Here is a 14,313-nt window from a genome sequence, read left to right on the forward strand (position 1 = left end):
TCAAACACATACAGAGTTATTTTCCATTTCAGTGTCAATTAAACAATTATACTTAACAAAGACTCTGAGCTACAAACCTGGAAAACCACTGTCAAAAGTACTTGGCTAAATGGACCAATGTTCTGACCCACTATAAGGCAGCTTATTGTGTTCAACTCAGTTCATCCTTCCATTTATTTTACAATATGAGATAAGTGCCCAGTTTGCTGTTTTACTATATTTCAATAGTTTAAACAAGCTGCCAACAATCTCTCTCTCTCTCTGAAGTCTGGCTATTAGACCTACCTAAATGGGTAACCTAAGGGAGAGTCATTTCCAGTTCAGCTGCTAGCATATGACTTAGCAATTAAAAAAAGAGAATCACGTTCAAGTGTGAAGCATCCATTATGAGGATAATGTCCCCAGCACTGTCCCTGATGTGGATATGTTTTGACTTGAGATAAAGGGATTATATTGTCATGTAACGAAACAAAGGATTAGGAAAGGATACAGTATTTCTGGACAAACATGCAGGCTGAACCACCAAATTGAATAATACTATGTTGTAAAAAAACAAAATTAAAAATGCTATATATATAAAATTCCAGTTTGCTAATTTACTTTAGGAAGTGTGGCTGCAATCCTATACACACTGACCTGGGAGTAAGCCTACCTGAATTAAATGGAGTTTACTTCTGGGTAGACATTGACAGGATCACACTGTTAGTCAACATACGTAGTGTTGAATCCAGTGAATATTTAATCACAGTGATATAAAGGTTGAATTTGTACTTAACTCAGTTTCTGATAGCAAAATTGTATCTGCGATGGTCTTGTATGCTTGGGGAGACCAGATTTAGACTGATTACAACAAACCCCCCAAGTCCCTTTTTAATTACTGAAAAGCCAAAACTGCCAACTGAGATCAAATGCATTGAAAGCACGCTATTTACATTTCATTAAATGAGACCAAACCTCTGTTGTTTGGGAGTGTATTCCAAACATCTGCTTCTACAAGGTATTGTGTAGTATTATTCCTATAGATCTAAGAACAGGCTGACAGATGCAATGCAAACTGACATGAACACAAGGACCTTGTTTCATTACCTGAAAGCCAAATAATATACCCATAGTTCGTTTGGGAATTAAGACGAACAGGGAGGAAAAATACATTTGAACTGAGAATCTGAACATGAATCTTATTAGTTCTATGCAGGGGTGCCAACTTGAACAAAATATTGTGGGGAGCCCAGGAAGCCCCACCCCACATAATCAATCACATGGTGCAGTGCACGAACACCATTTGAATGGCAATATAGGAGACTCTTGAGAGTCCCATGGACTGCAAGAAGATCAAACCTATCCATTGTTAAGGAAAACAGCCCTGAGTGCTCACTGGAAGGACAGATCCTGAAGCTAAGGCTCCAATACTTTGGCCACCTCATGAGAAGACTCATTGGAAAAGACCCGGATGTTGGGAAAGATGGAGGGCACAAGGAGAAGAGGACGACAGAGGACGAGATGGCTGGACAGTGTTCTCGAAGCTACAAACATGAGTTTGACTAAATTGTGGGAGGCAGTGGAAGACAGAAGTGCCTGGCATGCTCTGGTCCATGGGATCATGAAGAGTCAGACACAACTAAATGACCAAACAACAACAACATCCGTCAACTTGGAGGGGCAGCCCCCTCAAATCTTTTATTGGAGGGGTCAAATTCCCCTCGGCCCCTAGGAGTTGGCTCCTATGGTTCTATGATGCATTGAGATGATTTGATTTATTTCCATTCCTCATCATACAGATACCAAGGCAGTTTACGACAGAATACTGAACCTCGACCAGAAAATGATGTAAACTTGAAAAAGAGTCAATTAAAACAATTCAAAGTATTATATTCAACACTAATACAACAGCCTGCATGAAAATATACAATACACCAGGCATAGGCAATCTCAGCCCTCCAGATGTTTTTGGCCTACAACTCCCATGATCCCTAGCTATAACAGGACCAGTGGTCAGGGATGATGGGAATTGTAGTCACAAAACATCTGGAGGGCCGAGTTTGCCTATGCCTGCAATACACAGTATTAATACTTTCTGGATAAAAAGAGATGTTTTCAACTAGTGCCGAAACACAAGGTTGGTCAGTGGCAGAAGCATTTCCATGGGAAGCTCGTTCCAGAGGTGCCACCATTCTTCTGCCACCATGTTCCCCTGATGGTTGGAACCACAAGAACAGTCTCCCATACCATAATAACGCATGGATAGGTTGGTTGAGAGAAATATTTGGGCTTTGGAAGAGAGGGCATCTGTGGAGTTACGCAACCCAACTTCTAAAAGTCAGCTAATGGCTGTGGGACCTCACTGAAACACATGTCAAGGTATTAGACAGAATGGAATCCAACCCAAGTCATAACTTATAAACTATGATTGATGCCACCAATATTCCAGACAACTGGCATTATGTGTGCATGTGGTTCCTGATGTACAGCTGGCAAGGACATGAAAGCATGTAAATGGATGTTGGGAAAGAGAGACGTGTACAGATTGCATTCCTGCTAAGCTGTGCAATGCATCTGCTTGTTATATTAAAAATGGGAAAATTAAAACCCAGCTCATTGCCCTTGAAAAAAACAGGGCTCAGTCTAGAAGGCTGTGGCAGAAGAACAGAGTTGGTGGCTCAGGAGGAATGGCGGCAGAACCTGGCCACACGACTCCTGTGGCTTTAGAGTCACCTCTGATTCTTTGGGCATTCTCAATGGCTGTTTCCAGGAAGCTGACGCTGGAAAGACATCTACACCATGACACAGATGCATAGCAGTCAAGTGTGAAGAATAAAAAGAAAGACTGAATCTTTAATTTTAATCAGTTGGTCTGGTTGTAAGTGAGACAGGCAGGTGGGGTTGAATAAGGAGAAAGACCTACTGCTTCCTTAAGACGGTTCATATACATGCATGAAGGCAGCAGGAGCATGCTCCATGCCAGGGTTTCCCAAACTTGGCTCTCCAGCTGTTTTTGGACTACAATTCCCATCTTCCCTGACCACTGATCCTGCAAGCTAGGGGTAATGGGATTTGTAGTCCAATAGCTTTATGCCAAGGGCGAGGAACCTGTGGCCTTCCAAATCTTGTTAGACTCCACTCCCATCAGCCCCAACCAGTGATCAGGGATAGCCAGTGGTCAGGGATGATGGGAACTGTGGTCCAACAACACCCTGGAGGGCAATATGTTCACCATCTCTGCTGTATGTGCATGGGTTGACTGGGTGTGGCAGAAGCTAGAATTATAGTAATAATAATAATAATAATAATAATAATAATAATAATAATATAATACATAATTTAGTATTTGTACCCTGCCCATCTGGCTGGGTTTCCCCAGACACTCTGGGCGGCTTCCACAAAGACCAAAAATACACTAAGATGTCACACATTAAAAACTTCCCTGAACAGGGCTGCCTTAAGATGTCTTCAGGTAGTTGTTTATCTCTTTGACATCTGGTGGGAGGGTGTTCCACAGGGCGGGCGCCACTACCGAGAAGGTCCTCTGCCTGGTTCCCTGTAGCTTTGCTTCTCGCAATGAGGGAACCGCCAGAAATCCCTCAGCGCTGGACCTCAGCTTCCGGGCAGAACAATGGGGGCGGAGACGCTCCTTCAGGTATACTGGACCGAGGCCGTTTAGGGCTTTAAAGGTCAACACCAACACTTGAATTGTGCTCGGAAACGTACTGGGAGCCAATGTAGGTCTTTCAAGATCGGTGTTATGTGGTCTCGGCAGCCGCCCCTGGTCACCAGCCTATCTGCCGTATTCTGGATTAGTTGTAGTTTCCAGGTCACCTTCAAAGGTAGCCCCACATAGAGTGCATTGCAGTAGTCCAAGTGGGAGATAACTAGTGTTGTGACGTGGGGTTTGTGATTTCTTGACATAATATGCTGGAGACAGTTCTCTAGTAACACTTCTTCATTAAAGCAAACAAGACTGAGACTTGAGGAAGGGAGAGCTACATTTATAGGGACAGGGAACAAGCTAGAAAGGATACATTTTGGAGGGAACAATATCAGGCAATCACAGTCCTGCCTTTTGGAGGAAACCAATAAGACAGAGGATCCAAATACAGCAGCTTAAATGAACCAATAGTAGCTGTACCCTCTGGAACCAAAAGGCAGTTACTTTACCCTAATGCAATACAGACAATAATAATACAGATATAAAATCCTTTGACTCAATACACAACACCTAGAGCATGCACCACTCTGGCAATTAAGGTAAAAATGCTTGACTGACACCACTGCAAAAAGTCCTGGTTCGTTTTATTCTGTTACAAGTTTTCTTGTCATTCCAATACCTGTCAGCTTAACTAAAAGAAGCTTGACAACGTTCCCTGAAGCATCAGCCTTAGAGAGCACATACGGCAGCTCTTGAAAATGCAAGGAGAGAACAGAGGGTGACTAGGGCTTTGAGATACAAAATGAACGTTTAGCGCTAGAAGAGCAGATCACCCTTGGATTTCTCCTTGAAGAAGGCTGCATTTTAAGCTGTGCTGCCAGTGTGTCATTCAGCACAATTCATCTGTAAAGCATCTCAGGTGATACAAAACCAAACTCAATTTATTCAGCCTTTCCCATCTTAAACATTCAGAGTTATTTGATCACAAGGCCACAGTGAGCACCTTGGGAAGCCATGTAACGTCACATAATTTTGGTTTTTCTATTGGGCGATTGTTGTTTGCCATCTGGTCATATTGATACTGAGGGCTTTATGCAAAAGTGAGGAGAACAGATTCATTCCTATATCACTAAAGTTCCTTTTCAGCTGCTAATGTGCTGAGTGAGTTTCATTTGTAGACATCCATCCAGCTTCACATTTGGCCTCTAGCTCACAAAGAAAAATACTTTCCAGCCGCTGAATTATTTTCATGCATTGTAATTATATGTCCAACTGATTTGAATATGGTGCTCACAAATCATATGGATCAAAATCTTCTGTGGCTGCAGGGATCTTTATTTAAAAAACAAACAAAAAAAAAAACCAACCCCAAACCAGAACTGTTTTCTTAAAAAAAATAATTTGCTTGCCCAGTGGTAAAAGGAGTCTATAGTACAAGGCATCAAACTTCCATCCTTATTTGAAGAATGAATCTGCTCAGCTGATACCAGTAGACTATTCAACTGATACCAGTTTATGGCGAAAGTAGAAGGCACAGAACAAACATACTTTGATATATTTCGATCTGAAGACTGTTCTCTGGGAAACAAAATGCATAATATCTTATAGCTGAATCTCAATGTCATACATAACTTCCCTTGACCTGTGTCTCCTCCTAAGCCTGTAGCTGGTGTTCTAAGACTGTGTAAGGCTTGCTTGTGTCACCACCAGGTGCCACTATAGCACGGGAGCCAGGCTCAGCGTTTGAACTTTAGCCATCATGGAAGAACAGCCCTTGAAAGGGACAAATCATAGAATCATAGAGTTGGAAGAGACCACAAGGGCCATCGAGTCCAACCCCCTGCCAAGCAGGAAACACCATCAGAGCACTCCTGACATATGGTTGTCAAGCCTCTGCTTAAAGACCTCCAAAGAAGGAGACTCCACCACACTCTTTGGCAGCAAATTCCACTGTCGAACAGCTCTTACTGTCAGGAAGTTCTTCCTAATGTTTAGGTGGAATCTTCTTTCTTGTAGTTTGGATCCATTGCTCCGTGTCCGCTTCTCTGGAGCAGCAGAAAACAACCTTTCTCCCTCCTCTATGTGACATCCTTTTATATATTTGAACATGGCTATCATATCACCCCTTAACCTCCTCTTCTCCAGGCTAAACATGCCCAGCTCCCTTAGCCGTTCCTCATAAGGCATCGTTTCCAGGCCTTTGACCATTTTGGTTGCCCTCCTCTGGACACGTTCCAGTTTGTCAGTGTCCTTCTTGAACTGTGGTGCCCAGAACTGGACACAGTACTCCAGGTGAGGTCTATTCCCAGAGCAGAATACAGTGGCACTATTACTTCCCTTGATCTAGATGCTATACTCCTATTGATGCAGCCCAGAATTGTATTGGCTTTTTTAGCTGCCGCGTCACAATGTTGGCTCATGTCAAGTTTGTGGTCAACCAAGACTCCTAGATCCTTTTCACATGTACTGCTCTCAAGCCAGGTGTCACCCATCTTGTATTTGTGCCTCTCATTTTTTTTTGCCCAAGTGCAATACTTTACATTTCTCCCTGTTAAAATTCATCTTGTTTGTTTTGGCCCAGTTCTCTAATCTGTCAAGGTCGTTTTGAAGTGTGATCCTGTCCTCTGGGGTGTTAGCTACCCCTCCCAGTTTGGTGTCATCTGCAAATTTGATCAGGATGCCCTTGAGTCCATCATCCAAGTCGTTGATAAAGATGTTGAATAAGACCGGGCCCAAGACAGAACCCTGTGGCACCCCACTAGTCACTCTTCTCCAGGATGAAGAGGAACCATTGATGAGCACCCTTTGGGTTCGGTCAGTCAGCCAGTTACAAATCCACTGAGTTGTAGCATAGTCAAGACCGCATTTTACCAGCTTCCTTACAAGAATATCATGGGGCACCTCTCCATTCCTAAGGAAATCAGCCCTGAGTGCTCACTGGAAGGACAGATCGTGAAGCTAGGGCTCCAAATTATTCCAGTGGTGGCAGATCCCAAATATCTGACACAAACACAGACTCATAAGTGAGAAGATGGGAGAAAGGAAGATAGAAATGAGAACTTTCAGAGAGAGAGAAAGTATTTCAAGCCGTGATAAACTGGTCTAATCTAATCCATGTAGGCCTTTAATCGCGTGTACGTCTTTAGGTGATGGTTCCTACTCAGGCGTTCCAAGTCCCTCACTTGAGGACAGAGATGGTGAGCATGGCACCTCTATGACAACCACCCCAGCCTCATGGCCCTCCATGAATAGACAAGAGGGTCCTATTAATCAACTTCTTATGACATGCTGCCAAGAGACAAGAAATGAGACAAAGGAACTGTAGAGTTGGAAAAGCTCCAGAAGAAAATCCAGATGTTGTTATGACTGCATAACAATATCTCCCACCATCCCTGACCATCATTAGTGCTGTCTAGGCCTGATGAGAGATGTAAGGTAGTCTGGCAACATCTGGAGGTCTACAGGTTCCCCACCACTGATGAGAAACTTTTCAGTGGAAAATGAGCTAGCAGGTAAAGGGTTAAATATCCTCTCCCTGCTGCTTCTGTGGTTTGAAGTGTCCCAGTAGGTGCTCTGCAAGAGAGAATGAATTGTTGGGACTGTAATGTAATGTATAGTTTGCCCTGAGCCTAAAAAGACCCCAATACATAGCTGTGAAAGGTGCACAGAGCAGTGTGAGCCAAAAGAGATAGTTATGGGGCATCCTCTATATAATACATCATGGTAAGGTTGTCTTGATATACTGTGCATCAATCAACTAGCATCTATTGATGCATTGTGAGTCATCAAACACCTTACTACCAAGTTGCAGGCATGCGGATTTGCACTAAAGTAGATTCCTCATATAGTCCGTATAGTTAAAGCTATGGTTTTCCCAGTAGTGATGTATGGAAGTGAGAGCTGGACCATAAAGAAGGCTGATCACTGAAGAATTGATGCTTTTGAATTATGGTGTTGGAGGAGACTCTTGAGAGTCCCATGGACTACAAGAAGATCAAACTTCTCCATTCCTAAGGAAATCAGCCCTGAGTGCTCACTGGAAGGACAGATCATGAAGCTAGGGCTCCAATACTTTGGCCACCTCATGAGAAGAGAAAACTCCCTGGAAAAGACCCTGATGTTGGGAAAGATGGAGGGCACAAGGAGAAGGTGATGACAGAGGCTGAGATGGTTGGACAGTGTTTTCGAAGCTACCAGCATGAGTCTGACCAAACTGCAGGAGGCAGTGGAAGACAGGAGTGCCTGGCGTGCTCTGGTCCATGGGGTCACGAAGAGTCGGACACGACTAAACGACTAAACAACAAAGATTCCTCATCGGTGGCTAAAATGTCCTACATTGCTGACCCATTGCTGTGCATCACATAGCAAATGTAGCATCATGCCACAATACCTGACTAGGTAATGTTGGCAGACACTACTGTTTGCAGTGATTTTCCTGGGTCTGATACCATTGGTTTAGACATTATGCTGGTGCAGTTGTCAGCTGGCCTCCATCTTGAGTCACTTATTTGCTGCCCAATCCCAAAGGATCAGTTTGTCACTCACCTTTACTGAAAGGTGCCTTTATGGCATCTCTTAGCATTTATTTATTTTTTTGACATTAAAGTGAACTGAGGCATCGAGAGAGTAATTTTCCTTGGAACAATGGATTTTTCTGAAATTCCTGCTTGCGCATGATTTGAGTGAATAAGTGCACTGCAGCTGAGAGAGCAATTACTTTTGACACACTGCTGTGTGAATAACACACCCATTGGAATATGTATATCGTCTCTTTCTGGAAACATGCCCAAAGCGGTACCCGTTAAAATGAAAGTTCCGTTCATGTGAAGGTTAATGTTTAGTGAAATAGTACTTTTCGCAGAGAAACAGAGAGCAAGATTTAAAAGCAGCTGAACCCCTAACTGTGGTCAAATCTTCAGAAACACATATCGGAAGCCCAGAAGAACTCAGGATTTGTTCAGTGGAGGGGGAGGGGAGCCCTTGGGAATATAAAATGGCAGCTATTGGAAGATGGCACCTGGTAAGATGGCATCCTGGATTTGGGCTTCAAAGTGTTGGAGAGTATGCCATATGCACAATTACTGGGCTGCTCTCTCTAAGTGCAATTACCTGAAGAAGCATCTCCACCCCCATCATTCTGCCCAGACACTGAGGTCCAGTTCTGAGGGCCTTCTAGCGATTCCCTCACTGCATGAAGTGAGGTTACAGGGAACCCGTCAGAGGGCCTTCTCGGTAGTAGCACCTGCTCTGTGGAACGCCCTCCCATCAGATGTCAAGGAAATAAACATCTGTGTTTTAGAAGACATCTGAAGGCAGCCCTGTTTAATGAAGTTTTTAATGTTTCATGTTTTATTGTGTTTTTAATATTCTGTTGGGAGCCGCCAGAGTGGCTAGAGAGGCCCAGCCAGATGGGCGGGGTATGTATAAATAAATAAATAAATAAATAAATAAATAAATAAATAAATAAATAAATAAATAAATTATTATTATTATTATTATTATTATTATTATTATTTTACAACTGCATAATGCTGGCATTTCCATGGTACAGCAACTGCTTGTGCAAAAGGGCTAGCAGTTGTCGGCAGATATAGCAGTTCCCTGCAACTACTAAATGCTTGTCTAGCTTTTAGTGACTTTGTGGTTTTGCATAAAGTGTGTTTCAAATTAACAAATAGAATGGATAAGGTGTAACCTTCGGTATAACTTTGCAATTTGCTGAAACCCGCACCGTACGAAAACCGATTTAGGTTGAGGCTGTCACAAACGTGGCATATTCTGACTTATCAAATTTATAAGCTAATTAAAGCAAATATTCAAATTGTGTTTATGCCTCCAGGTAAATATTTAATACTCGGCTGTGCTGTGAAACGGCAGTCCTTTATGGTGATTTGCTATAGATGAGGGGAATGGCTTCCCCGTTAATCTTAATTTCCTGGCATTGCAGGCGCCGTGTGGCATGCTGAGATCTCAATAACGCACTTTGGTGTCTTAATGCTATAGAGGGATTTATGGGCATAATTCTCTCTGATGCTGATGGGAGATAATATTCAAGTATTAAATCCTGCCTGCATCCAGATGGGGCATGTCTGCTGACAGACACCCATTTTAACAATTGTGAAGAGGCACATCAAACGAAGGTTTGGATCCCTAAAGCAGAGGACACAAAGTGATCAGTTCAGCACTGCAAAAGGGTGGAAGAAAAAGGCATATTGAGAACAACAAGAACATGCAAAACCAGGAATAAATATTGAACTCCATATCCTGCTGTCTCGACATCCCAGAGCTGGTAAATCTCATGTCTGTATATGATTTGTTACATGTATACTAGCCTTTCGCCAGGAATCTCAAGGCAACGTACATGGGCTTGTCCCATCTCACTCCCCCAAAAATACTCATGATCACCCAGCAAGCTTTCTGACTGAGTGTGGCTGAGCAAACTGAAGCCTCCCCAACAGAACACACTAACAACCATAGTACATTGGCTGAACATTGCTTTTCCTATAACTTGAATTACAGTGGTACCTCGGGTTACGAACTTAATTCATTCAGAGAAAGTGGGCATTAGTATCCAACTACAGTGGTACCTTGGGTTAAGTACTTAATTCGTTCCGGAGGTGTGTTCTTAACCTGAAACTGTTCTTAACCTGAAGCACCACTTTAGCTAATGGGGCCTCCTGCTGCAGTTGCACCACCGCTGCACAATTTCTGTTCTTATCCTGAAGCAAAGTTCTTAACCCGAGGTAATATTTCTGGGAGAGCAGAGTCTGTAACCTGAAGTGTATGTAACCTGAAGCGTGTGTAACCCGAGGTACCACTGTATGGGGTTTTGTGCCATTTGCTTGGGAAGGTTTGCAGCCTAGAGACTACAGTGGTACCTTGGGTTACATACGCTTCAGGTTACATACGCTTCAGGTTACACACTCCGTTAACCCAGAAAGAGTGCTTCAGGTTAAGAACTTTGCTTCAGGATAAGAACAGAAATCAGGCTTTGACGGCGCGGCGACAGCAGGAGGCACTATTAGCTAAAGTGGTGCTTCAGGTTAAGAACAGTTTCAGGTTAAGAACAGACCTCTGGAACGAACTAAGTACTTAAACCGAGGTACCACTGTATTGACTAAATTTCATACCTGTCTATTTGTTGTCACTTATTTCCCTCATGATGGAACCTTCAAATCTCCTGTCAAGGAAGGACAGCACAGGATTTTACCAGATGTTTGCTACATTTCCAGTTCCAAAGCCAATAAAAGCAAACAGTAAAAACAAGTTGGCACATTAAAAAAAAACAATTTAAAAATAAATATATATAATAAAATCACATGTTAACATTGCCTTTGCTTTAAAGGTGTTTGGAGCCCTTAACCCTGCAGCTTCCTGGCTGTGGTCTTAGTCCAGACTCTCTATTTCCTGATAGCTTTCTCAGAACGGTAAGGCCTATAAAGGTGCAAGTCTGTGACTGGCTTTACATTGGATGCCTCGCCATATTGTTGACTGGGTACGTTGGAGGTGTAGCAAAGAGTACTTGAGCAAGCAGAGCATTTGAAACAGGGACACATTGCTTCCAAACTCAGTTTCTGAGGTACAAACTGTATCTCAGTCATTCCCCACGTTTCCTGTCTTCCCATCTTCTTCAGAGTTGCCACCTTCTGATGGTAACGAGTCAGCATCAAGAAACCACATGAGAGAATCATGACTGATGTTTCCTCATTTTTCCTGGCTGTGCACAAACACCCAAAGGTTTTGCTCCCTTACCTGACTAGTATGACTATTTTAAAAGTCGCTGCTTGAGTGTCAGGCTATTACCCCAATCCAGTAAGGAAGATTCCTATGTGGAAACCCACCCTCACATCTGCAGCCAACAAGCATCTGCTACACCCACAAATTGCAAAACTTAAGAAGAGTACAGTTGAAGTGGCATCTGTTCAGACTCATTTACCTTTTTTCTTGTGTGAATGTAGTGTTGAGAGTTGGGCTGGGGCTAGGCTGTACGCCCGAATATCTCCAAATTCCTAGATCCACCAAGAATTCAATTGTTGGAATAGCCAGGACAATTTCTTGGTAATGGCCTAAATATGGGTCATGGCTGGTGCTGTAGTTTGAAGGACAAAAGCCAGAGTTTTGTGTGTCTTTGTGAGCTGGGCTGAAAGCAGGCTGCAGGCAGAAGCCAGAAAGAGAAAGCTGGCCTAGAAGCAGGTGGAAGCCAGAGCAAGTGAATGAGTGCCATGCTTGATTTCTGCTTTAATCCAAGGCAGTGGCTATGGGAGAAGCAAGACCTACTTGGGGTGCTAATGCTGTGCGCCGCTCCATTGTAGGCTCAGATTCTATGTATGTGTAAATAAACCACATATCATAAGGACAGCACAGTCTTTGCTTGTGCCTCATTCTGAGGAAACAAAACCCTAGGTAAGCGCCTGGAATCCCTGGAATCTTGAACCTCTTGGAGATTGGGGTGGCATCATTCAGGATGAGACAGCAACCCATTTGCATTGCACTGATGCAAATATTCCACTCAAAAATTAATAAATGCAAGTTTATGATGTTCCTACCTGGTGGGGGTAGGAGCCAAGCAGGAAAAATTACCGCTGCAGGTTGTGAATGTGTGTGTGTGTGTGTGAATGTGTGCACACATACATACACATATACAGTCACTTCCAGATGGCCTTTAATATTTAAAACAAAAAACAGAGCCAAACACTCTTCGTTGACAACTGATATGGCTAAAAATGCAGCCATAAAGATGTGACCTGAAGACATTAAGACCTATGTTTATAATACATTTGCCAAATAATAATTTATTAAACAGGCCCATTGGTCAAATACGCCTGATAATGTTTTGTTTATACCATTCAGCATTCCCTCACTTACTGTAGTGATATATCACTGATCTCCCCTCCTCAGCCATTCCTGTTCTAGCAAATAAGAAGGCCATATTAAGTACTTGTGGGATCTTGGACCCACAAAACACTAAAAATACTTGGAATGTTTTCTCTTTCAACCCATGAAATAAATCATGATCTAATCAGATGCTTTATCCAGATTCAATACATGTTGTGGAATTCATTTGTTCAGAGCATATTCCTTATTAGACCATCTTCCCTTCGGTTTTTTTTGGTAGGCTCCTCTAAATGTAGAAGCACGGCTGTGGATTAATCGCAAAAATTATTTCCAAAATGAAGTAACAAGTATTCCTCGTCTATCATTAAAATAAACACGCATCTCCAAACACGTATTTTATTACTTGCTGAAACCTCCAATGGGCATAGCTATTTAAATAAGATATATTAATATGTATCTTAAAAAGCCAGAACTATTGGTTGCACATCTGGAAAACTGATTATTCTCTGGCTAGTGATCTCATCACAATGTCTAAGAGCCAAGGAGTAAAATCATAATTAATATTGGGTCCTTCTTAGTGAGGCTTGGAGCTGGTTTCTCCTCCTCCTCCTCCCTGTTTAAAGTTAGCAGGAATATTTTCAGAAGGAAAAACAATGAAATCCCTTTATGGAGTTTTGCTGTTCTGAGGTTGGACAACACATTCCAAAGATTCCTTTCATCTCTCGCCTCACTGAGATATCATGACAGACCACACCAGTGACATCAGCTTATTCATAGGCAGGACTGTGTTTGTGTGTTTTGTGCAAGGTGCAATAGTTGGTGATCAGATATGGGGATAACAAGGACTGGGACTCAAGCCTTCAGCTGTTGACATCTATAGGATGCCATGTTCTCTGTGGAAGGATAAAGCACCAATGGAGTCCACCACTGAGGATCATCATTCTTTGGTGGGGGGAAACAGGAAGTACATGTTACAGCATCACTGTGTGTATACAGCATTCTATATATTCACAGCGGGTGGCGCTGTGGGTAAAAACCTCAGCGCCTAGGGCTTGCTGATCGAAAGGTCGGCGGTTCGAATCCCCGCGGCGGGGTGCGCTCCCGTTGCTCGGTCCCAGCGCCTGCCAACCTAGCAATTCGAAAGGACCCCTGGGTGCAAGTAGATAAATAGGGACCGCTTACTGGCGGGAAGGTAAACGGCGTTTCCGTGTGCAGCTCTGGCTCGCCAGATGCAGCTTTGTCACGCTGGCCACGTGACCCGGAAGTGTCTGCGGACAGCGCTGGCCTCTTAAGCGAGATGGACGCACAACCCCAGAGTCTGTCAAGACTGGCCCGTATGGGCAGGGGTACCTTTACCTTTACCTTTATATATTCTTTATACATCAAGTTTGAATCAAGAAATGTTCTCTGTAGTGGTGAAAGGGGCAGATAACACAAATAAGACATATAGATCCTAGTGGGCAGATGATAGGAACACAGTGGTTAGAGTGCTTTGTGCTTCATACAGTTAATTCATATCCCTAGATCTGATTTTGAACCCCTCATTTTGTTTTCCTGAATATTTAGGATAAATATAGTTCCACTCTAGTGCCTTAGAGTATTAATGTATTGTTTACAGATGTCTGAAGAAAAAAATCTCTCAAGCTATGCACATTGCAGAACTCGGCTGATGACATTGGATCTGGATGTTCATTTTTTACATAATTGTCTTTAAATAAATTCACATTCTTAGATGTTAAGTTTACCCCCAGGTATTTCACTTTTTTCGTTATTTCCAAACCTGTTTCACTCTGAAATCTCTCTCTTTGTAGTTAAGTTTTTTTCTAACACTTTTG

The 14,313-nt window shown here is 42.8% G+C and overlaps 1 long non-coding RNA gene across 1 annotated transcript; it reads right to left on the reverse strand.

Annotated features, from left to right (window-relative positions):
- Positions 1-1,712: 1,712 nt before the first annotated feature.
- Positions 1,713-11,720, reverse strand: LOC310844020. The gene is made up of 3 exons (XR_014563888.1): positions 11,580-11,720; positions 10,774-10,820; positions 1,713-1,832 (listed from the first exon to the last, which is right to left on the reverse strand). It is a non-coding gene; the product is annotated as an uncharacterized lncRNA (long non-coding RNA).
- Positions 11,721-14,313: the final 2,593 nt, after the last annotated feature.

The sequence above is a fragment of the Podarcis gaigeae genome, assembly GCF_964106915.1.
Source record: "Podarcis gaigeae genome assembly, chromosome: 4".
NCBI classification, from domain to species: Eukaryota; Metazoa; Chordata; class Lepidosauria; order Squamata; family Lacertidae; genus Podarcis; species Podarcis gaigeae.